General features: G+C 41.7%; 1 long non-coding RNA gene across 1 annotated transcript in view; it reads right to left on the minus strand.

The window, feature by feature from the left end:
* LOC111261616 (uncharacterized) overlaps positions 1–25,795 on the minus strand; it is a 57,216-nt gene that overhangs the window by 27,533 nt on the left and 3,888 nt on the right. Inside the window, exon 2 of the long non-coding RNA XR_002681109.2 lies at positions 18,972–19,114. This is a non-coding gene — a long non-coding RNA (uncharacterized LOC111261616). The remainder of the gene's footprint in view (positions 1–18,971; positions 19,115–25,795) is intronic.

A 25,795-nucleotide genomic window follows, 5' to 3' on the forward strand; every position in this document is an offset into this window, starting at 1 on the left:
GCTACCTAATGGGCTTTAGTGTGCCTGGTTATGGTCTCGGGATGGTATCATGTATGGTTGCGACTTTTCAACCGAGTGATCCATCTCTGTAACTAAGTTTCATATTTATGTGTCGCATTAGCATCGAGACTAATCAATTTTTTTCTCGCTAATTCCGTCAGTTTTGTAGGCAGGCCAGTAATAAAAAAACGCCCCATGCTGGTGTAATGCAATGCATGCATCCGGGGCGCTGTTAACGTTGCCGTAAACATTTCTATTTGTGGCAGGTTTTATATGCATACATTTGTTCGTAGACAACAATGCATATAGCGCCCTCCTTATACTTCAGGAGGCAAGGCAAAATGGACATACATGTTGGTTTGGGTGTGCGCCCGGGTCTGGAATTTACTACAAAGAAGGTTGCTGTATAATTCGTGCGATAAGATAACTACGAATGAAGGACATACTGCCGTATTCATTGGCTTTGACCTCTCAATTACGTTCAGGCGCACAAAAGGCTTGACATGACTGCTACTACATAGGCGAAAGATGCAGCGAAGTATACCGTACCCAGCGTAAGGCCCATTGTCAGTATGACGGCGAGGTTGTAACAAGCAAGCAACCCTGCCATAAATTATGGACCCATCTTTCTTGAACTTATGGCAAACTAAATATGACTTATATCGAATGTTAATTAATGTATGCTTTGATTCGAGCAAGGGAACCACTTCGTTGGTGGCTAGGTATTCACAAAAGGCAACACCATCTGTTATCGCATAGTCTTGTAACAGCACCATTTGCTGCTCTCGTCAAATCTGTCACAGTTTCCAGTCATTGTTTGACGCCAGATTAGGCCCCTCTTTCGTTTTCTCTTTCACTTGGGACTGAGATATTGACGAAGTACTGAACCGCGTCGCGCTGTTCGAAACCGCCGATCGTTTCAACCAAAAACAAACCGCTATGTTAAGCATAGAGATGGCGAATACCAGCTGTCCAGATGTCGTCGGTCAACTCAAAAAAAAAGTGTGTATCTGTATATTGCGCCATGAGAGAATTGTAAGCGCGTAAACCCGAATGTTTCAAGTAATTTCAGCTAGTCATATTGCTTCGCTTATGAAGTGCTCGCATGGATATCTCTAAGATCGGCGTAGGCCAGTCGGCCAGCCAGCCAACCAGCTCTACCTCCCTCCCTGCCTGCCTGCCTGCTGGTTTTATCGTGCTTCTCAGGAGAAGGTGCAGAGTCTAGTGAAGTTGGATTAGGCAAATGGGATCAAACCAGGACGCTTCTCTCGTCCAGCAGCAAATGTTCATGTCGTTAGAAAGGCATAGAGAACGCTTATTCCTCTCTGTGCCTCGATCTGGTAGACGGCAAAGCAGGAATGGACCGTTGGCCTTTTCTGGGCTATTATCTACTAGGTTATCCAAAAAATATTGACCGTTTTCAAGCGAAAATTGAAGCAGATTTTAAATCTAATATTATTAAACTAAATATGACGACTTTATGTTATTTTTCTATTCACACTACAATGCCGCCCGTGTAGAACGTCCATGGTTCCTTGGCGTGATAATGTGGTAAGTAATTTTTGCATCCTTCCATTGAAATTAAATTGACACCATTAAGCGAATTCTGTAGAGACCAAAGCAAATAATTGTCTAGTGATGTAGGATCCGGATTATACGGCGGGTGTATTGAAACCTCTTATCAAGGTTTGAAATTTTTGTCGGTTGTCTAGAGATGTATGCGACCTAGCGTTGTCACTGGGGAAGACGACGACACCTTTTCTGCTCCCTAGTTTCAATCGTTCTCCTAGAGAGCTTGTTGTAATCCTGTTAGTCGTTGGCTATAGGGGTCTGAATCAATCGTTTTGCTAGATGACAGTAACTCATAGTGCACAATTCCTATCCAGTCCCGCCGTAAGTCTGGGCTTTGCTGAGTACACCTTCTAAGTTTTTCTTATTTGCACATTATTGGTGTGTATGAATCAGTTTTCATTATTTATGGTGAGTCACTTTCGAAAGGCTTCGATTTCTTTGCCAATTTGTAGGGTTTCGCAGATGCGATCACGATCAAGCGCAAGCTTTTATGTCAATTTATGTGGCATGGAACTTCGTGCTTTTTTTTTGTAATCGGATTTCTTCCGATGGTTGAAAAATATGAATGTTTATTTTTTTTTGGCGATATGACAGCTACTCACGTGTAAATTTTGTTAAACTAAATATATAATTTCATCTACTGTTTTCCGTTATCGGTCGGCTACTATGAGGAGTAACTTCCACATTGAGATTTCCAGAACAGAGGTGACAGAATTATGTTTGGACCTCTTTGTTCAATAACACATCTTGACTATAAACAGGTCAATTCTTAATGGGCCTAAAAATCATTCGTGCTTTTTTGATGATTAAATTGTAACATATAGCGAATTTTCGTATTGGAATTTCACTTTTTTCCAGGACGCTCTATCTTGGTTCGGACGTTCGTTTGGGTCATGCACCCCCCTCAATTGAAGAGGAACTCGAGGAAATTACAGAAGACAGGAATAGTTGTAAATAGATTAGGGCATTTTCATATCTGATCACAGTATCCAGAGAAAAAAAACGTAATAGCTAACATCACATGTGTCAATGCTGAAAGACAATGAACGTGTTAATAAGGAACGTACTTTTTCTAAATTTAATTTACATCTCCTATATTAACGCCTCTTTTCTGCGATCGTTTTCCCCAGTTAAGCAGTTCCGTGGTATCTTGCCGAAGACGGTGTGTCACAGACAAACTACCATTGGAGAAGTGTCTTTAGGTGACATTTATTCTCTATCACACTACTTCGCTCCTATTTTTTGTTCTTTTTTGTCTGTATTTAGAGTTGTATTTTTTTTTTTGTCTGTATAAATCCGTTTTATACAAACATTGGATTTATTCAGCAATTTTTAACGAGTATGCATCGCACAGTATCTTCGATAGCATGCGATGATTTCGATTCTACAAAGGTCCATGTCATACTACACTCTCCGATGCTACATTTTTGCAACGGCAGCGGGAACATTACCTACAATTGGTTTTTCTTCTTGATCGCCTTGTACTTCGCTTAGTCCTTCGTTCGTCAGTATTCGGCTCGGTGATCTTGAGCACCAGCGTCTGCTATATCCTATAGCCGTAGATAATGATCGAATCCTGGCTTCGCCCACGATGCATTCTGGCGGGTAACTTGCTGCCGCGTATATCGAACAAGCAACAACCAGATCTCCTCGCGTCTCTTTCACTTGATCTTCGGTTTCCTTCAGATCTTCTCCTCGTGATCGCCGTCGATCGTAGTCGGCGTTGTGATCGCTATTCGCTCATAGACGATCTCGTTTCTGTTCGCAGAGAGTGTTCAGCGGCCAAGCCGGCCGTTCACTGACAGAACAAGCGGATAGTACCCGGCTATGACGATGCACATGCCCGGACCATGGTTTTTCCCTGTATTCACATCTCGCCTTTCTTTGAGTTTCGTGAGCTTCGGGCATGGTGTCTGGCTCCGTTCAGCTAGACTCATTCGGTTCCTGTATTTTTCTCTCTCTGTTGTAGCTCGCTGCTCGACTACGTTCGTGCTGGTTTCTTTGTCACAGGCTTCTGCTTGGTGACGGTACAGAGATTTGCTCCTCACTGCGTGTGCCGAACAGCGATTATCAAATAAGGACCAGAGAAGGTCCGACGGGCCAAAGAAGCATCTTTGGCGACTTCGACATCCTCGAAAACCTTTGCCGCTGGCTGAGTTGCTTCAACCGTAACAGCGTGCAGTAGGCAGTAGGAACCTGAAGTCCCGAGGCTGAAAGCGAAGATCTAAATGCAGGAGAAGGTGGGGAAAGGATATAAAGGAGGCCATGGCAAAGAGATTTTCGATGGACCGAGACCAACTATCATCGACTAACGGAGGTAGGCAAGCTATTGAAGAGGCAAACGACTTAGCTACCCTCTACAGCAGCAACAGCAGGAAAAAAAACAGGGGCAGAACAAAATTCGCAGAGATAGAATGCAACAGACAGCGAAGAGTCGATGCATCAGTGGCGGGGCCTCCAAAGTTGCCTGGGACGAAGAGGGAGGGAACGAGGTGATGTTAGTGTACGAGACACGCACGTTTTAGGCACCAGCCATTAGGCATTCAATGTTAGGATTGGCATAGAAGCTGGTGGCACGAATGTCGAATAAATGATGGCAGCCGTTTCAGCTAGAGGGGCTTAAGTGAGATGCGACAGGATGACTATCGTCGCATAATGCTGTCGTTGTGTATATCTAGCGTACACAAAAACTGGTGTGTGTATCTCCATAGTTTGCATAGGCTTGGTTATAGAGTCCTGCTGTCGAAGTCAGATCCTTTCAAAAATATCCCCATTGTCATACTAGGTTCATTCACGGCCGCGGCGCCGCTTCTCTGAGCTTGCTGTCCACATCAGTAAACGGTGCAGGCATCAACGGATCGGCCGATGTTAGTAAAGGCCGCACTGCATCGTACCGTGCTTCAGCGGTGTTGTTTGACATGTTGAAAAATACAGCCGTTTATATTACTTCTCTGCAAGACTTATCGCAATGGCCAAGTCTATTAGAGCAGCTGTCGTTGTAAGAATATTCGCTTGCATCAAAGCGAGTGGGTATTCAGGAGGCAATTGTAAATAATGCAGGCAATTACATAAGGAAATGATGGGTTCAATCGAGCACTCCTCTGCCAACCTAGCTGTTTGTTCTACCGAATACGTAGAGCCTGGAGCGGTGAACGTCATCCGGTGAGCCTTTGAACAGATTTTACGACTAAAACGAGCTCTACCTGTTTATTGAAGTATGAGCCGGCGAAACTATTGTAGTCAGTCTCACCACGTCGAGAAATATCAAACGTTTCTTAAGTGGCAGAAAAACTACTAGTCCTCAATAGTTGAAATATCTCTAGTGACAAACACGAGTCGAATAATAAGATTAACAAACACATTATCTATCTTTGATAAAAGAATATATAGCAAGTTTTTTTTTCTACATAAACTGACCGATAACGACGGATGCCTCTGCATCCAAAGGACGAATAATATATATTACTTAATCATTTTCCTTGTCAGTTAAGAGAATACGTTTCTTAAGCGGACTAGTAAAAAATAAATATTCTATTATTTTAATTAATGCTTTTTTAGTTAATATCCGAGACGTTCTATCCTGCTGGCTTCGTAAAGCAGCTTGCTCTGACTAGACGATTTGTTATGCCTTTATTTATTCTATGAACTAAAAATAAAAGGCACAAAATTCGAACTACAATTGGCTTCTCCTTCGCTTTCGATCGTAAGTGATATTCAACGACTGCTTGATTATTTCTCTCCAAATGACCATCTTTATAATTATTTTTTTTTCTAATATACTCTGTTTTTCTTAAAAATACAGCGCTAAAACCATCCAAAAATATCAAACATGGCAGAAAAATTGCCAGTTTCCAGTGGTTGAACTAGCTGTAGGAAGAAGTTGTCGTTTATCAATTTGAGCTGAAACAATGTAATGACGGATCGTTTACAGGAAACGGTATTTATACAGGAACGGTAGATGATTAGCGTAGATCTGTATCGCATACTGTATTAGATGGCATTGCGTTTACCGTTGCACTTGAGCATGGATGCTTGGATCATTAAGATAAATTTCATTGTCCCTTGTTCTTCCAATACTTTTTATTCGAATACATATAAATATATAGACAAGGATTCTTAGTTACCATATAACGTACATGGCGTTGTACAATTCAACTCGATAATCGCACCTTTCCTATTGAAAGACGCCGTTTGTTTTTTTACTAGTAGATCGTATGGACAACGAGCTGTCGAATTTTTTCTAGTGGAGTTACTTGTGCGAACAACAGCAAATAAGCGGGTGCGTCCATCTTTAAGGAGCGCAGGTACAGCTTCAGCATATGACTGTAATAATAATCTTCACCAGGACGTCGACGAGAGAAGACTATTTGAAGCACAAGTCCAGCATTTCAGAACGCCGAGCTGATTGGCTGTTGCAATTTTTTTCCACTAAATCCGCTTCCGCCCCTGGCCATGAACTTGCCGCCAGTCAATCATCATTACGGATTTGTACAGCTTCTGTTCGTATACTGTGTTGCGGGATACTGTGCCTCGTTGTCTAATAATATATCATCTTAACTGCTTATATGGTCAGGTGATGGCGTTTCAAGAACTTTCCATATTCATCCTTCGGAAAATGCTGCAAGTTTATGTGACGATTCGTTGAGCCTACAAGGCGGGAGATGCGTGGAGGGGGGGGGGAGGAGGTTCGACCTGCTCACAGACGTAATCTTATTTAAATGGTTCACCGAAATCGTAAAAAATAGAGAGTTAACTTTTACAAATTCTTTTGCCATACAGTTGAAACCCCCAAAATACACTGTACAGCTTGCTATGCACATGACTTTAGAGGCTGTTAACTAAGGGCCTGTTAGCTATTTATAACTGTGTTACCGCGTATTAGAACGTATCAGTGCAATCTACAGATTTGGCTTACAGTTATTTTTGCGCTTTAATTGTAGGAAACCCACCTCACTCTATCTGGCGGGTTATTGCACACGAAAATCAGCCAATGCAGCTGAGACATCTGTTGAAACATAAGTATACACCGTAAATGTGTGCCTATCACCCCTAATAACATTGCAAGGACAACGAGGAACAATTATTTCAGCAGAACGACCGGCGCGCTATCATAACATAGCTGCTAGTCAGTACGCTACTAAATCTCTATCTGTCTGTTGATGGCCAAGCAAATAAGCAAACCGAATCGATACGAGCGCGTCAGTTTAATGAAATGCGTTCGTTTGGGGGTAAAATACGTTTTTACAAATACACGGATTATGCGCTTAGCTTTCTTCGTATATAGTAACTATAGCCATTCATGGCAATTGATAGCAACGCTCGCTCATTTCAGAAGTGCTTAGTCGAACCTCTTTTCTGGACCCACTTTGGTTGACGCTTCGGTACGCTTTCGCTGTGATTAACCTGACGTCGCCGATCGAGAGAAGAGAATATCACTCCAATCCATGGCTAATTTTTTGGCAAAAAGAATAACAAAAGGTTTCTGGATAAGACCTCGTTTGTTGTTGCCTTTTGGCGACCACAAAAAAGGGGGCGGGTGAGATTTATCGACTCCTCACAGACCTGAACCTCTAAAGGGCCCCGGCTAAGGAGCAGGGTGACCGAGCTAGCGGGCGGCCTGAAAGGTGCGACAGGGACCTAACAGATTAACTAACGCACGCTAAAGCTGCTTGAACGTGGTAACATGGTGGCGGATCTCGGATCAAGTTTTGCAAGCCAAAGATGGCCAGCAGCGGCAGCGAATTGACGTTAAGACACGTTCGAAGAAACCGTTAGTTAAATTAAGCGGTGATGCTAGGCGCCGCGGCAGGCCGGATGTTAGAGCCTGCGCGTGTTGATGCGGCAGTGGTAGCTTTGTAGATAGAGCACGATTCGTGGTATCCTCATCGAAGGGATAGGACGGGCTGGACTAGGTAATAAATGCGGGGGTGAAAAATTGATGGTGTCTTTAACTATAGGTTTATTTGTGACGGTTCAATGAATCGACGTTGACATCAACACGATGCTCTTCGTCATATCGTTCGTATGCATTTGTGTATTTGGCTTCAAAGGGTAAAAGAGGTCGGAGGTAAGACACGCTTTGACTCCGTTAGGTAGAGTATTAGGATTAAATTATACAGCTTTTATGATTAATTAGAAAAGCAATAAAGATACGTTCGCAAGTGATTTTTCAACGATGACCAGATCAGGCCAAGGTAATTGAGATTAAGGTCGTAAATGCTTACTTTCACTCAGACTTAGGCCTCAAACTCATCATAGTACAGAAACAGTCGAGGCATCTGTTGCGCAATGCAGTCTAAGTCAGTCTAGTTTAAGAACTAGCAGCGTATGACCTTACAATGGCATCGGCACTAGCTGCATCAGCGTTCGGTACAACTGGTTCGATTAAAATTAAAAATTCGCAATATTTCCTTGAAAATAAGAGAAAAGGGCTAGCTTGGTAGTCAGTATTTGCAAATGTCGTTCATTCGCTAAAGAAATCCTACTTTAGATATAGCGCTTGAAGCGTCTCAAGTTTTTATCCGAATAAAGTGGACTTTCACTGAAGACACTAAGGTCCAAAAAGAGCCCGGATGTCGCTTCTGCTGCTGACTTATTCCCCGCTTCCTTTTTTTCCCTGTACTGTATCAGCTTTCGACTTCGCTCAGTGTACAAACAGCCGCTCGAAGAGATTTACGTCTTTTCATTCGTACTATAACGCGAATAGGTCTAAGAGTATTGTACGGGCAAGGGTCTTGTCTAAAGTCATGGGCTCTGTAGGGCAACTGCGACGAAGGTTTACGATGTTTGTATAACCAATGTACAAACATGCATGGGCAGAAAATAACTGTGGAAACGAACACTGCTCTTCTCGATAAAGTCAATTGTTAAGTCGCTTGCAAACGATTCCTTTTTTAGTGTTTTGCAACACAAAAAAATATTGTCGTATGTAAATCCGCTTCGGAGGCTCAAGCCTAACTTGAGATATTGTTAAAACAAACAACATAAAGCTCATTTTTTATTCGTTATTAACGATTGAAAGATTCTTGTACGGAAATCAGTTAAGGTATCGGATAAATATGGAGATATTCAGACACTATGCTTTATTTCACATGCAGTATAAGTATCCGTAAGATAACGGAAATGTATGAACCGTCCTAGTTATTCATTCCTCTCCGTAACTGGTTTGCAAAATACAGCGGCAGTTGAATTTTTACTTTCCACACAGAACACTTTGTTTTCGGTCGTGACGCAGCCAACTATCCGAAAATGGATGCGGATTAAACCAGCAGACGTTCATCGAATCGTATAAATTAGCAGACGCTCCTCCGTAATCAATTAAAATAATTTATTGTTATAGTTTAGGTGTAGTCGGTGTGCATCCACGACCCTCAATTGTTTAAAATTGCACACACACAGAGAAATTTAATGTTACCATTTATAGGGATCTCTCTCTCTCTCTCTCTTTTCTCTCTCTCTCTCTCTCTCTAGCTCAACACTGATGACGTTTGGCGTTCTGATAAATAACAAACCCCTTTATACGTGCGGGTGATTTGTACCCTAGATAGGAAGATTCGTATTGAAAACTTACTATTACGAGAACGACTAAGCAACATCCAAGCAAGCTTTTCGAGTTTTATGTTTGGTACTGCCGTAAGGCATTATACTTCAGGCCGACTTTGAGCATTCACAATCAACCCAGAATATCTGGAAAGAGGGCATACTTTGCCCATGTGCCTCCTTCCTACCAGCCTATACGGCGACTGCACAGCACGAACTAAAGTCACGAGTGCCGACCAACTTGCCGAGGCCGGTGCCGGCGGCCGCTTAGCCTACACTGAAAAGAACCCGGCAACGTTGTCATCAAACGACGTCTCTTTTCAAGCTGCGAACTCCCATCAGATAGCGTTTTGCACATCCTAAAAGAAATGATGTACGGGTTTCACTTCGACGACGTTCCTGCAGGTACTCATGGTTAAGTGTTCATTCTACAGAGCGGCAATGTTATTTAGAGGATGAGGAAGAGGAAATTTTTCTTAAGTCTATTGATCCAGGGAGGATTAGCCAGTTTTTGCTGTTGTATTATTCGACCCTAGAGTGATCTATCAAAACAGGAAATCGTCTCTTTTCATCGCACAATAATGGAAATTTATTATGGCATACTAAAGAACATTTCGGTGTTTATTTTCTATTTAATTACGTAGACCAATACGGTCAGTGTTCGATATCTTTCCAAAACCATTAGAGACCAAATATTCAGCCGCGGCTCCCTTGCTTCAGTTTACTATTTGACCTGCATCGGCCGCATGAAGACTCTTGCTTTCGTTTAAAGTTCAATTGGCGATTATATAAATAGCAAAGAAGAACCCCTGACAAGCCGAGAGGAATCAGTTCGGTCGACTTAAGAAGTCTCTTCGTTAACGATTTCAACGGTTTTCGCCAGATGGAACGTCGCCCAGTACTTACAAAAAGAATCTCAACGAAAGCTGAATAGAGAAGCTTCTCAATTAGCAGACTCTACGAAACAAGATACCCTTTAACCTATGTCGCTTTTGATGAAAAATTTGTATATATATATATATATATATATATATCTATATATATATATATATATATATATAAAGCAAATACAACTGGGTAACGCACCAAAAATGTAACCAAATCTCGTTCAATATGTAAACATGAAAACCAAATCACCCAACACTAATACCAATCGAGAATTTTACTATTACTGAGAAAGATTATCTGGCTGACGAGACTGAAAAGCGTCCGAAACATTTGGTTCCCATTAACAAGGCATACATACTAACGAGCACGCTGGCGCGTCACCCCTTTACCTGTTTGCAACGAAGTTAAGCAAATCGAATCAGACTTCCTTTAATCGTGTATCAATGGGTCATCGGTTCATACTCTATACAGAATTAATTAATTATGGCACCCACTTCGCATTGTTCAAACAGATAGGCCTCAGTATATCGATATTCATGTCGACAGGCACGTCGCTCCTTAAACGTCCCCTATTTTTCTTCGTCTCTCCTTAGCTTTCCACGATTTTTTTCCCGCCTCACGTTCACCGGAGCCTTCGAATGCATACGACTATGCAGTACTTAAATAATTATATACCATCGACGTCGGCGTTCACACAGAGCTGACCGTCATAACAACGTCTGAAAAAATAGCATTCCGCGTTCTATTTGTTCATGTACTTTGTAGACGCACACGGACGATCAGCATTTTTGCTTCTCTTTTTGCAAAATGTTTGCCTGGCCTATCTGGTCATTATGACCAGGCGGCAATTTCTCCATAACTAATGACTGTGAATTAAATTGAATTATTCGGTGAGCAGTAGGCCAGGCTTGGCCATGTCACGAGACGTGAAGGCGTGAGAAGAACACGAGTAGACAGAAGAACCGCGACCGAAGGGACTTGAATAGGTCCCTTCGGCCGCAGGAAGGGTGCCTACATCGTATAGAATCTGTGAAACGCCGTAGAAACCACTCCTAGATAGAGGAACAGAAACAAATCAGTCGCTTATATCACACAATACCAAGTTACAAGCGTACGTAGCTGTTTTTAGACATAGCCATTGCTCTTCTAGCTGACGGAGTTCACATGATCTCATTTCGAGCCAGCGTGAGTTGTACACTTCAGTGAAACTAGAACTGAGATCGGCCTGTCCTATTCTATAGAACAGTATAAAAAACATTATTGAAGTATTCATGCTACGTGTAAAGCGAGGTCAATCGTAATGCACGTAAGGCACGCAACATGATTGCAGGCGTCGACAGAAGCCTAAACAAAGTTAACTAGAATTACTACCGTAATCCAGATAGGCTGTCGCTATGGCAGTGGTCGTCGTCCGTGATTGCGTTCCTGTGACGCTCACACCGCAAGCCGACACGGCTCTGATCCAGGCCGCGACCAGCTCAACAGGAGGAGGGGGTGGCTGCTTCTTAATGGCAGCAGCAGTGTTTCGTCGCCGGTGATCATACTTATGCGAATTGATCGGTCGAGTTGTACGACTGTCTTTCTCTCGTGCTTTCCATGGCACCTTGTGCTCCGCTGACTCGGCGTAAAAAATAAACTAACCAAAGGAAAAAAAAAGATTGTTCATCGTACACAAATGCGCTGCAGATTTCGTTTGTCAATCAGAAACGATGTGCGTACCGAAGGAAGTCGCGTCTGATGATTGCTAGAAAAATCTGACGGTAATAATGCACGTTACTGAAGCCGCTTGGACAGAGTAAAAGTTGTATTCTGTTAGTTCAAGATTCACCAATGCAATACCCTGTAGCTAACGAGCAAAAGATGACGCCGACGGAAAGGCGGAGGCAATTTCTAGCTAGCGTCGTGATGGCCTGTGAAGCGGTTCTGGTGCCGCTAACGCCGAAAGTAACAGTGACTATCAAGATATGATCTACGCTTATTGCGGAGGAGAGTCGGCTAGAGATATAGCTTAAATCGGCAGTCAGTGTGATTAAAGCTTTAATGACAAATTCGCTTCATTATAGATTGAAAGTTATCGATGATAACAAATTGCAAAACGGTGGGTCATAGCAGGCCGATAGCGGAGAGAAACAACCGGAAAAAAAAAGCAACAAATATAGAAACGTTCACGGTAGTGGACGTCCCCGTTACGCTGACGAGAGCTCCATAACGATAATAGAACGCACTGTTCTCAACAGTGCACTGTGTAGGAAAATCAATTGGCGGTCATGCTTACAAAAATACATACAGTCTTTATTGTTTGCACATTATTGTAGTACAGGACATCTTGTTTATTTGTACAAGGTGTTTGTGTAGTTGGAACAAAAACTGTAGAAGAAAAGCTTAATTTGTCAGGCTGCGAATAACTTATTTCTCGTACGGTACAAAGCAGCGGTGTTATCGAGAACGAGCTACGCTATCGATAACAGATTTTAGGACATTCGTTTAATGCGAACAGAAATAGACGAAAATCTAAGGACACAAAATCCACTACGCTGAATTGTCTCCAAGGCAGGCCTCATGTTCTGTTAAATGAACACTTTTAGTATGTACTTAGAGCGAAGTGAGTCATGTATTAGATAGGTACAGATATAGCATTTATATAATAATGATTGTTATAATTGTTATCATACGGATGCGACGAATGATACTATGCGGAACGTATTCTGTAGCAGTTTCACTTTCGCACCCTTTATCAGGAGAGGAGCTCATAAGAACTACGGCCGAAGTCAATAACAACAATAATACTATAAAAATCATATTCATATCTACGCTGATCACGGTCGTCGGATGCAGAGCAAGCTGTCGAAACCGGACACGATAATAGGGCGCTCTTCTGGCGCCTTCAGTAACACAGAAGTCGAACAGGACGAAGTAGGCCGTGACCACAACGACGACGAAGGTGATAAACGCGAGGCTTGCCAACCAGTTCAATAGGCAGACTTGGGTAGCTATTGCTGTGGCCGCTCGCTCTTTCAAAGGGGTCGCTAACGAGATTTGTTGTCAGCGGCAGCAGAAGCTATGGCAGCACCTGGTAATAACTGTCATGACTGGTTGTCGTGGCCGCGGTAATAATTATATTCCTAGTGGCGCCGACGTTCATCTAGTGGGTCTGCTTCCATTAATACCAAATTCTAATCCTTTTAACCAGCACAATTACCATGGAACAGGAGGGGGAAAAGGGGACAGAGCTTCTATCGACAGAGAAGGAAGGAACCCAAGGGGACGCTAACCAACTCCACGACACAATACGCATATGCGTAGTACTCTGAATGTGCCTGTATAAACGTATACGAAGGTGCATAGACACGTTAAACGCTGATCGTACTGATGTGTCGAGTCTGCTCCCGAAACGCTGTACAGTAAGTCGGATCGGTCAGGCAACGTCATTGTTATCGCTCGCACGCTCTCGCACTCGGATACACGGATGTCTACGTTGACAGATAAGCCTACTTGCCTGCTACTACCTCGTAAACGTATCAGTTAGGTAGGCATGAATAGTCGACGATCGGTGTTGACTTAATGGCTATTGTCTTGCAATAAAAAAGTTAATTTCTAACGCGTTTCCGTATCGTGGCACACCAGAGCATCCTCCAGCTATGGAGTCGATCGGCGTATCGCGTCTTTGCCCTATGCCATCAGCGATAGTAGAACAGACTGCTGGAAAAGCCGTTAAGAAATCGAAATTACGTATAACAGTACGTGCCGCTGGAAACTCAAACCGGCATACATGTACTTCAAATTTGCCCTTCTCCAAATTACCGCTATCAGTAGCGGAGACTCGGTAGTAATGCTCGGAAGCATCCAGATATCCTGGGCAATAATAATAATAGTCATTTTTTTTCTTCCACTTGTTGCCGCTACTTAGATAATTGGAAGCTAATTAGAAGAATCGAGCTGGCAGCATAACTCCATATATAGATATACACTAAAAGACGATCTGCTGCCATTCCATTTCTGGATATTGTTTTCTATGCGTATACGTGCGTCCACTATATCGGGTTGTGGCGTGATAGAAGTTTCTGATTCGAACCGTTTGTTTTATATATGTACAGTGTACGTAAGCTAAACTTGGACCAATTTTGGCGGGCATGTGTTCTTCGAATGGGCACTCAGAGAAAAGCAGTTGTTTTTCGTGTAAAACCACAAACTGATCATGTCAGGAAAACAAAAGATCCAACACTGGAAAATGGCCGACGATCAACCCTTTGTAGTATTTTGACGTTCTTGGGAGGAACCTTCACTAAGAACGTAAACTCTTCTTGATTAACCGAAAATGCTCGTCAGCCTACCTACAGCTTTCGTAGAGTCCCGAAAAAGATGAATTTTGTCGATACTTATCCCAGACATTCTATCTATACATGTTTGTGCGAGAAGTAGTCCTGACTGAGCGGAAGATATGCGCAAAACAGTAATGTTAGCAGTCAGATATAAATTGGGGAAATTGGACGGCAACGGTGATACAAAGGATGTCTAAGCGATATTTTCTGGTCTTCGCCGCTTTGTTGTTCTAGCTAATGCTACATTTCCTATTACTGCTAGTAGTGTTACTGCTTCGGCTAGTTATGCCAGTTCTTCTGCCAGTAGCATTGTCCTCCAAAATTCAACCCTCGTTTATCTCACATGTGACTCGTCTACCTGGGCCAGTTAGGCGAACAATATGACAGCTCATTCTCTATTAGCGGCTTAGTCTGAAGAACTGCTGCCAACATTGTCAAATATTATCAGGCTATAGCCGAACATTAGATAGAATAATACCGTTTGGAAGATACATTTGCATTACCTCCTTTTACGTTGAAGAAACCGTTTTCATTCTTGCAACAGTTCTGGTTAACAGCAGCAGTATAGCTTTTCTTCATTGTTTGTAGGAAATAATCTTTATTGGTCAGCATCTACTGGTATCGTTATAAATTCGTAATACCGGCTAGGTGGCGCTTCTGTTTGTTTACGACGGAGCTTAGCTGCTGCCCGCTGGCCACCGTCAATATGTCAGAATGTCGATTTGAGAACTGATCAAGGTAACATGACACAACAACAACAACAACGATTATTTGGAATCGCGTTTTTACACCGTGGCTTCTTTTTCGCCGCCGCCGCCGCCGCCGTCGTCTAATTCAGCTTGTACTGTTTGTGCTGACGCTGTCGTCCCCGCTGCCTTGATAGCAAGTGGTGTAGATGGCTGTTGTCACTGGTGCCGCTTGTCCAATTACCGAACGAACGGACGACCTTGCGCTATCCTAGCATGGCCACTAGGTGCGATAGTAAGCAGCTGTACCCCTGTAACCCTTGTCGCATGCGACATGGCGGGAAACATCGAACAGACAGCGCTCCCGGAGGAACGACACACAGATAGACGATGAAGTGTTGATGGGGGGAAATCAGCGTCCAGGTGTTATCCTTTGTCCTGCTTGTGCTGCCGTTCTCGCTGGGGTAGTTGCTGCTGCTGCTGCTGCTTCTGTCGTCTTCGTTGGAAGCCGTCGTCCAACTGATAGTTGCAGGGGCGATAATAGTTGACGTTACCGATTTTCTGACTATGCGAAGTCACCACATTTAGGTAACATTGGAAATGTTGCTAGTGTTATTCAGTAAGGGCAGTAGGTACATTTGACGTCACCTATCGGCAGTGCCATCATTCGGTGATACTCAAGGCGTTCAAATGGTCACTTATGATAGCTAAAGACAGATCGTGTTAAAGCAGACTATTGTCAAATTATACCAAGTCAGTTTGTGTTTAGAGAATGCCTAACCCGCCACTTGTTATTAAGTACCTTTCTACGATTATAGCAACGCATCATTTTCGTGTATGTCGCACTATTTCGAATACGAACAGGCTTTTTTTTCTAACGTGCAACTTGCAAACGTATGCTGGTTCCATTTTTCTATCATGTACAGCTAGGTAACTTCATTATTCAGTGCACAATTTATGCCCTGACCTGAATTTGAAATCTTCAACGTGAAAATTGTACAAATTTATTTTTTGACGAGAGCTGTTCCTTATCGAATTTTTGCGTGGCACCAAACCGCTTCCGAGACATCCTGACCGAATGTATATACAGACCTAGTTCGATTAGAAAAGTATAATACATATGTATTATTTAGCCCACTGTATTATGTTACTCTAAGACTATGCTGACAACATAGGGAGCTAAATGTAAACAAACGAGCAAGGGCTTATTGAAGCTGAGTTCAATTATTGTCATAGGGTTTTTCTATTTTTTATGACGTTCACCATCCATTTTCGCTAGAATTTCTAAGCCAAGGGACAATTGCAGCTTCGATGAAGTCTAGCTTTGCGGGAAATCAGATTCACAACAACAATGGCTATTTGTTCGCTCGAACGGAGCATAGAGCAATAACTGCCGCCGCCGTCGAACTGTTTGTTATTTTCTCAATAGCCATTAACGACTGGCGTAGCGGGCACACATTAGATTTTCACAATGTCGGCCGTGGAGGAACAATGAAAACGACATTAAACGTTGAAGCTGATAATGGTGACGATTTTTTTTTTTTTTGGCGTACGTATTTATATACTAGTAATTGAACAATTTGTCGAAAGATATCTAGAGCACTATGGAATAAGTAGCTAAGATCTATTTCTCAAAATTTTCTTTTTCTATCTCTTGTTATGCTTTTAAAGCAGCGTTGTATTCTTATAAGTTGTTAAGCCGCGCGAAAAATATTGTCCATTTATTTCGGTTATCTACACAGCGGCAACATAGGCGAAGCAAAATGAACCCATCGAATTGCACCGCATTGTTGGGGTACGAGGGGGCTGTAAAACGCTTGAGCTGATTAACTAAGACGAGCTAAGATAACGTCCGATTCGTACTCTTGATTTTTTTTTCTATAAAAGTGTGTTAATCGGCTGTGATTTGTGTTGTCTAATAGAAAAAAAAAAACGGTCTTTCTTCCTAATTATATCTTAGTACAATGGCCGAGCATTTTGACTAATCTAAACTGTTTCGGTAAATACATGTATATATATAGTCGCGATAGGCTGGATAGGCCGATTTGTCGAATATCTAAATACAGACGGGCATTTTATGCTATTATGTTGACATAAGGCTTTGATGATGATGTTTAGACTGGACAGCGATAAGCTACTGACGAACTATCAAATATCAATAGCGTCAAAGTTCAATGCGGTTTATATAGCCCCAATATGCCTTCGAGTTAGAGGGGCGTAAGATAAAGTCAAACTGGGTGCTAAGACAAGGTAAGCAGCGCTATGGATAAAATAGAGATCTTCGAAATGTCAATCCGTATCTCCAGCACCACGGATCCAGCGTTCACAGTGTACGCTGTGTCGAATGAGAAAAACGAGAAGGGTTAGATCTGTCCATTTGGCTGAATCGAAAGCTGTCATGGTCCGTTGTTGCCCAGTCTTCAAAACTTCTGAACCATAGGTAAAAGTTCAGCGTAAGTTTCTGCGCAAAGACTATGCACGTTTGAGTAAGAAAGGTTAACTTAATTAAGCAGTAATTTTATTCCTTTGATAGACTATACTCATAACGCTTAAAATTTTTCGTTTTTATACAGGCAGTGTATCATTGTAGTGTTACAACATCACAGGTAGCAGCTATTGGCGCTAACTCGAAGGAAACTTTATATAGAAGTATTTCGTTGTTGTAGTCGTAAAAGTAATTGTAATGCCAAGAAGAGTAACGTTGCCAAAACACTGATAACTTTTCGTTGGCTGGCCCAGCCCATTGCCCCAAAAAAGAGAGTCACTACGACAATATGACGACAACGATTACGGCTTCAATGAATCCATCCAAGAGACGAACGAACGAACGTAGAAATTGATGACGTGCCGGCTGACTGACTGACTGACTGATAAACATTTGAATGCTAAGTGATGTTTTGTTGATAATTCTCCTCTCTGTTCTTCGTCTTATGCTCTTTCGTAACATATTGTTTCGATCTCGACGCAAGCATAGCTGAAATCGATACGAGTTTCTGATATCGTACTATCAAACATTGTCATCTGTCTGATAACATCTGTGTTCTCTATAGGACAGCGCTATATGATGGCCTACCAATGCCCTAACACTTGACGTTTCATGTCGTTAAGCATTCGCTGTCTGGCTTAGTCAGGGCACTTGAGCAGTTCTGCGAACCTGTAGATCTTTACGTGCATTAGCTTGCCCGAGCTTAAACCATTATAATTATTATTATATAGGTAGATAGATTGATTGTTTCTATTCTTGTGCTCCAATCGATCAAAAGCGTAAATAGCACAAATAAACTTGCAGCTTTCACACTCTGATAGAGCGCAATGCTAGCTGGGTCGAGGATGTTGCCCCCTTTGTGCAGCTAGCGTTACCTTTTCTAGAGTAGAAAAACATATTCTTTTTTTTTTTGCAAAAGAAGACTAAATGCGAACGTTTGCGTCAGCTCTAATATAATCGATCCTGTCAGTACTTTCAAACCATCATCGTTGCTCCCGCTTCCTTACTGGCTCGTCCGTTAGTTTTCATTATAATTCTGCTACTGGAGAAAAAATTAATTAACTGTCGAAGGAGCACTAGCAGCTCTAATTCGGCCCCTTACTTCTACTAAAATTACGCTGGAAAAACCACCTAATTCGTTTGCATCCGCTAACTATTTATCTCTTTAACTAATATCTTACTTTCAATTATAACATATAGTGATTTTTATATTGAGACTGTTTTAGAGGAAAAATCGTAGTGTAGATGCACTTCATCTAATTATCCTTGTCAATTGGGTTTTCTAGCTTATTTTACGAACTATACTGATATAGTAGCATATTACCTAGACATACCTACAATTGCCTTAAATCAAAGCTTGGAAATTGTGAGCGTTCTAGTGTTAGTTAATGCTCTGGAATCATCTAACGACTTGCAACATGATGATGATCTTTTCGCTAATCCAGCCCACAACTGGGTTAGCGAAAAGACATACATAAATACCCTTGTATCATTGCTGTATAATGGCTTAGTAAAGACCAACTTTCTTGAAGATTCTGTTATTGGCAAGCTGGTACTGTGTATTTGCCAATACAGGACCGTATTTCGGCACGGTGGCTATCGACGGACGACCTAATTGACTGGTCCTGAAAAGACAGAAGTGGATAAACTGGTTTTACTTGTTCCACTCTGAAGGCCCACAAGGCCGCTATTACTAAACTGTACTCGTTTGTAGAGGTTTCGACACGTAACGTACTTTTCTAATTTGTATCAAAAACAGATAAATCAACAATCAGTCAATCAAAAAAAAAAAACAGTGTAAATTGTTGAACGCAATCGCCCAGTGGCTCCGAGCCGCAACCTATTATTTGGTAAGGTATAATTAAATATTTATGAAAATCAGTGACGATAAATAGATGTTTGTCATACACACAATTATTTGTTTTTACTAGAATTTTTCTTTGAGAGAACTCTTCAGTCACAAGTGCATCGATAAGTGTTAATGCTTATTTGTCATTCTACCGTCGCTATAATGGTGTTTTTATTGCTAAGGTAGCAAGACTGTTTTACGTGGTTGTTATTATAGAATGTCCGAATTTGACATTTTCTTGCGCTAGTTTCGAGCATTACAATAAATTGTTTGGTTCAACAAGAAATGTACATGGCGACTAGTTACTTTCTTCCTTCGGGTATTTTTTTCTTCGGCCAATAGATTAACAGTAGACGTTGCACCATGGGGTATTTGGGCACTTATCGTATTCTGGGTAAAACCTACTTCAAGATAAAACCAGTTAGTTGGCAGGTGTATCCAGCATCGTTTATGGACATTGCTATATCATGTCACCGTGGTCCGTGACAACAATTACATGCTATCGTATATTTGGAGTAAATGTCCGCTTGGCTACCGTTAAACATTCGTCCTTCGTGGCGGTCTGAGCTCGAATCCGAATGTAGAAACACCTCGTTTCACGCTTGGAACAAACCGTCTAATGGACGCTCGAATGGCCCAGGTAGCAGACGAATAATTCAAAATATTTAAGCGTTCGTTATTCGCGCTAAATTACGGTCGACTCTTGCGCCACCATGAAAGACAAAAAATAGTTGTCATCTTAGAAAGTCACTAATGGGCGCAACATTATGGACGCAGTGCAATGGTCTCATGCGTGGGATCACTTTGAAGAACATCACTTTGTTGTCGCTGTTGCCATTACGAAAGAACCAAGGTCGCCCTGCGCATGCACTGTCCAGCAATAGGCAAAACGCGATTCGGTGTTAGAGACATCAGTCGTTGAAGGTGCCGCGTACAGTTTAGTGTCGCTTCTTCGCATTTGGCTGCGGATCGCGGGACCGCCCGATGCGCCGGCAGGTATACGTCTTGCCAAGATGTCTCTGTCATGCTAAAAAGTTCTTCGTAGTTAAACGTCTGTTCATCGTCGTTGTACTATTCTACTGCTGGAAGCGGTTTGACCGTGGACATAAGCTTCACCGACTCCACCGTTAAGCTGGTGACGAACAGACATTTATGGTGGCGACCCAGTCAAAGGTGGCCAGCTGTTGTAGCGGTAGTTGCTTTTAAGTAAAATATACGCACAAATATATATGTATATACCGTTTGGCGTCCACGTAATTACACTCGTACCTTTAACAAATCGTGGCACTAGTGAACCAGCATGCTGGCAAAGAAAGACAAATCTGTATGCGTATCCAAAGTGTATTTCGGTCACTAGAAGATTTTTAAGTAACGATTGCTTATCAGGTGCCATTGCATAACAAAATGCTGCCCAGTACCTCAACTAGAGTAGTAGGTAAACTTAATTAAATAGCGTGCTCGGGACACGTGGGACGTATTTGTCTAGTTATACGCAGATGATACCTGTGACGGTTAAATCACTTAGACAGACTTCTACAGGTTTTTGGGTTGAATTGGTACCACGTGTGGGTTAATTGTTTTGTACAGCTTAAATACTACCACTATCAAAATGTAAATAAGTAGGACACCGCCTACCTATCATGATTATTAGGTTAGGTCACATGATGAATGCCGGCTCCACATGTTCGACGACTTCTGCTAAGGCGGGTTTATAGTTCACGTGTATAAAGCATTACTTGAACCTGAAAAGAGGAAACGATCAATCTATTATCGAATACAGAAAAAAGTGCACTCAGATTTTCTTCTCTACTTGGTAAGCTGCAAGAGGAAGGGACGCCGAACTTCGCCTTTTGAGGTGATCATTTCTCTCATTCATTCAGTTCAGTCTTCATTGAAGCCTTCCACTTGAGCACTGGTTGGCCCACCACCTCGATTTGCTTCACTCTGTTAATTTCGATTGTAATTTCGATCGAATAAAGTCGATTGGAAACAAATAGCCTTATCTTTGCCCCATCAACCAGACGAGAAACGAAAACAATGAATCTCTTCTGTTTTACAACTGTCTTCCGTTCATAAGCGAGGTCATAGACGAAAGAAAATGTGGTACAGCTTTGGGCAGATCGCAGACGATTACGCCATTAGACAATCGCATCTGGTACATGTCTTTCCATAGAGAAACAACTCTCGGAAGATTCGTTCTCATCTGCCAATGTTCTATCTCATCACATGTTCTCGAGATTGGCTATTGTGTACATCTCAGGGCTAGCTATATACATCAACATCCCCATACAGGGGCTTGTTCTTCATGTAGGTTTCTGCCGCTCTGGTATCAATATAAATGATTGATCGCAAAGATTGATTGCTTAAAAATGTTAGAATCAGCGCGCTGTGATAGTAAGTGACGCTCGTTAGCTGGGGATGGTGGTATATAGATACACCAAAGAGCTTACTAACCGATACTCGGTTGTTTATGAAAAACTTACGTCGGCTAATCCTCTTGTTTAGCCTTGGGTAAAAACCACTCCCAACGTTCGTTGTAGTTTCTTCATGTTAGTATAATAACTAGTGGCAACCTATCCATTGTCGGGAAGGGACAGAAAGTACCAACGTTGATATAAGGACAACTGGTAAAGATACATTTTAGCCTGACACGACTGCCCTGGACGCTGCTATGGTCTGACCACAATAGTGAACACAAATACAGTAACTCGAATTGGAATAGGATTAGCTAGAGCCTGAACAATCTGTTGGATACGACGCAACATTAAACATAACGAACCGGCCAATTTTTTTAGCTGGCCTAGTCACTTAGAAGAAATAATGTAGTTTAAGTTGTAAGAGAAATAAGATAATGTCTTTCAGTGAATAGGTAAGATTATGTGGTTCTAATAATTTTGATTACATATTTTTTTTATTTACACTGATGCAATTATATCAGATAATGTCTTTATATCGATTTTTGTCTTGTCAGAATACCATATCGCCGCCCAAGATAATTCTGAGTCTATAGAATAAATGTTTGCCGCCTGAATTGAGCTTGCCAATTAATCAACGGCATTAAACGAATGTGTGGCAAAAGAGAACGTACACGTAGGAAAAATAAGAGAAAATAAATTTGCCCTGCTGATGAAATGAGTTACTTTTTGTTCAACTTAAGAGCGGGATACATGGGCAACAGGCACCGGCATACATTTGAGATATTTTGGTCTTCCAAGTCGCTCTGTTCAAGTTACATAAATGTGTGATTCTTTAGGCGATGACTACACACGACAATGCGTTCAAATTTCCTAGGCTTTAAGGTTATGGAGCTATTTAATCTGTAAAATGTGTTAGGCAAACCGTGGGAACAAAAGAAGGAAAGAATCAAAGAGACAACGAAAATGAGCGGGATGAAAAACAAAATTTAAGGAGGTCATAAATAGGCTACAATGCAACTATCAATCTATGTTAGGCTAAGAAATCGGCGACTTTGCTAAGCAACATAAAACGTGCAGATCCTTCTATCATGTACACGCTATACGTTACCTTGCAGATAGGGTGTATCGAGCCGTCTTATTTCCAATATGGCCCGTTGTATATAACCTTACCATGTACTAAATAAACGCGAAGGGCAAATTGATGAAATCAAAAAGGCAAGCCGACAATGACGTCGGTATTCTTGAAACGTAACGTTCAAGGTTGGTCGATGACGACTCGCTTAAAGTACCGGATGCCTGCTGTCGAGATCATTTTGCCCCTCACTTGATCTACACAGAGGCTCTACGGACAAAATGTAACTGCATCAACTATGCATCTGTTTCTGATGCGTACTTTTGTGCGAAGATCCTAACTTGATGAAACCAGAGCCAGTCTATGGTCATTACGGCGCAAACCTATCCATTTTATATCGGCTTATACGTAAAGATATCTCAAGGAGGAAATCCGATTTTTCGGCTCGAAGGAATACATAGTCTAGGAATATTCACTGCTTGCTTTATCGGTGCAATGTAAAAGTTGAAATTATGGGCCAAGTGCGTCGAGTACAAATGGGTTGAGCAAATCGTGGGAACTTTTCCTACACATGGGAAATTCTACAACATACAATGCTGAATTGGCTATTTATTATTAATGGTCTACTTTTACTAGGTCCAAAAAAAGAAAGGCGTTTTTCCAAAATACTAATTATTGAATTACTTGCGAGAAAAGCTTCTTTTCATAGGAGAAACAAAGAAAAAACAGCCGATGAGACGCTTTCTATTATGATTTAAAATAAGCGAGTATATAATAATACGGACATTGCAATTCACCATTATATGAAAAAACAGTTTTCTTCGAGATCTCCTAATTAAGAGAGCCGTCATCCACTTAATGTTGACCAACGAGATTCCGTCTCATAGGGCCATACACGCGCGGTCTATAGGATATAATAACTAGACGTGACGGGTGGACCTTTTTAAGGTGATCCTGGGCCCAAAACACCGCTAATTAGTGATAAAGTTAACTTACTGCGGAGGCTTACATTAGAGGTTTAACCAGTATCGTAAGCACAACGTACACAGCTAGATACATACAAGTCCTTTGAGCTCCTATATATATATATATCTCAGTTGTTGAGTATATAAGAAGTAATGTTTGAAAGGCCGAGGGCTTCACTGTTGAATCAAGAAGTGTGTTTTACTTTGATCACATCTAGCACAAAGGGCTGTATGAGCCTGTGATCTGTGCTTTTAGGTGGCCCGGAAGAACAAGTAGGAGAGAAACAAGGTCGGACCAAAAAGCATAGACAAAATGAAATTGGATTTTCGTCTTTACGAGACACAAGGTAGGTGCTATGAATTCGGGCACGTCTCCTGCTAATACTCACGAGGGCAGACTGTGTTACTATTATATGATTAGATGATGGTAAGGTATAGTGTGTTCTTTCCTTTCCACATGCCGCCTGTTGAGTTCTGCTCTTTTATCAAGATCGAATGTATGTATATCACATATAATTGATGTAAGCCTAAGATAAAATAACAAATAGGCAGGAGATGAAGTTTATCTGTCGGGCATAATAACTGAACGTTTTGTCTATGACGGAGCTAGAAAAGACATTTATTCGATATGACAAGAAATAATTTTATAAAAAAATGTATATACATACATATATGGTAAGTATAAATATTGACCATTTCAAGTTGAGCTTAGGCGGCTTTGTTCCCTTCATTACAGTCGACATATGTCTGATAAGCCACTTTGAATCAGCTATGGTTGCAGGCTTCGAAAAGACTTTTGTCTATGTTTCAAGTTTTACGTCCAGGATCTCTTTGTAGTCTCAACACACGAACCATTCCTTCTAGCCAACATTTCTAAGGATATATACTGTACACAAATAGGTCCAGGGAAAAAACCGGGCGACATTAGGGCGGATGCTATTGGCAAACTAACCCGGATATATTGCCTCAGAAGGGTATGAAAAATTTAGAGTTAAACTTCAAGGCCTAGTTGCCTTTTCAGATAGTGAAAGATGAGGTACGAGGCTTGAACACGGTGTCGCACTGCCTGTTGTCCTCAATGTGGGCCCTATTTCACTTTAAAGGTAAAACTTAATATAATATTGCTGCCTGGCAAAAGGCAGAGACTTTCGTACCTACAAACGAAACCCTTCTAGTTGACCCACGTTGACCAAGCTATTTACTTGTTTGAATACATTGATCCTCGCTATCTGGATTTATTTATCTATCTATCTATCAGGATATGTTCACTGTACATTACTGCTGAAGATCGTTCAATACGGAATCACAACTACGATAATTACCGTGTCCGTGAATGATACAGCTGATGTCAGTCGTGGTGAGGGTAAACTCTATTGAATACTGCAACCACTACCATCAGCCAAGATGTTATGGAAAGTTATCTAGAACGTGGCGGTAATACCGCTATGAGTAACAGATTAGAAAATGGGTAAGCGTAGCGTTTTCTGCCTTTGTTGCGGTAATCATGTCATGGCAAAGTACTTTCTCCTTCTGTTATCCGCTAATGTCCGGCACCACCGTCACGATCGTTATAAGATAATTGTCATATCATATCGTATTGTTTACCGCAGACAGTGTCTGAACCACCGTCGCATAGCACAGCTTCCCACCCTCGAAACCAATGTCGTCTCATAATAGTTGCCCCCTACGGCCGGGGCTTATAAAACTGCAGTTGCTGCTACGATGATCGTGCGCAATTCTGAGTTTACTTTTGTTAGTATTTAGCTCGAACTATTTTGCAGTGATCAGGGGACTGCCGCCGTTAGCTTTCTTCTTTTTGGCTAATTTAAAACATACGTACGTTCTATTTGTACTGTTATATATGGCGCTTACGTTGGTCGGTTCGTCCGATTATTTTCCTGGCGCCTATCACAATTGATCCATTGTGATTGGCTGATTGTGGTCGTAGCGGCAAGTAGCACCGTGGGCTCAAGCAGACGTATGGTTAACCATATGGTGCAAGC

The sequence above is a fragment of the Varroa jacobsoni genome, unplaced genomic scaffold (genome assembly GCF_002532875.2).
Source record: "Varroa jacobsoni isolate VJ856 unplaced genomic scaffold, vjacob_1.0 scaffold_573, whole genome shotgun sequence".
Taxonomy (NCBI): Eukaryota; Metazoa; Arthropoda; class Arachnida; order Mesostigmata; family Varroidae; genus Varroa; species Varroa jacobsoni.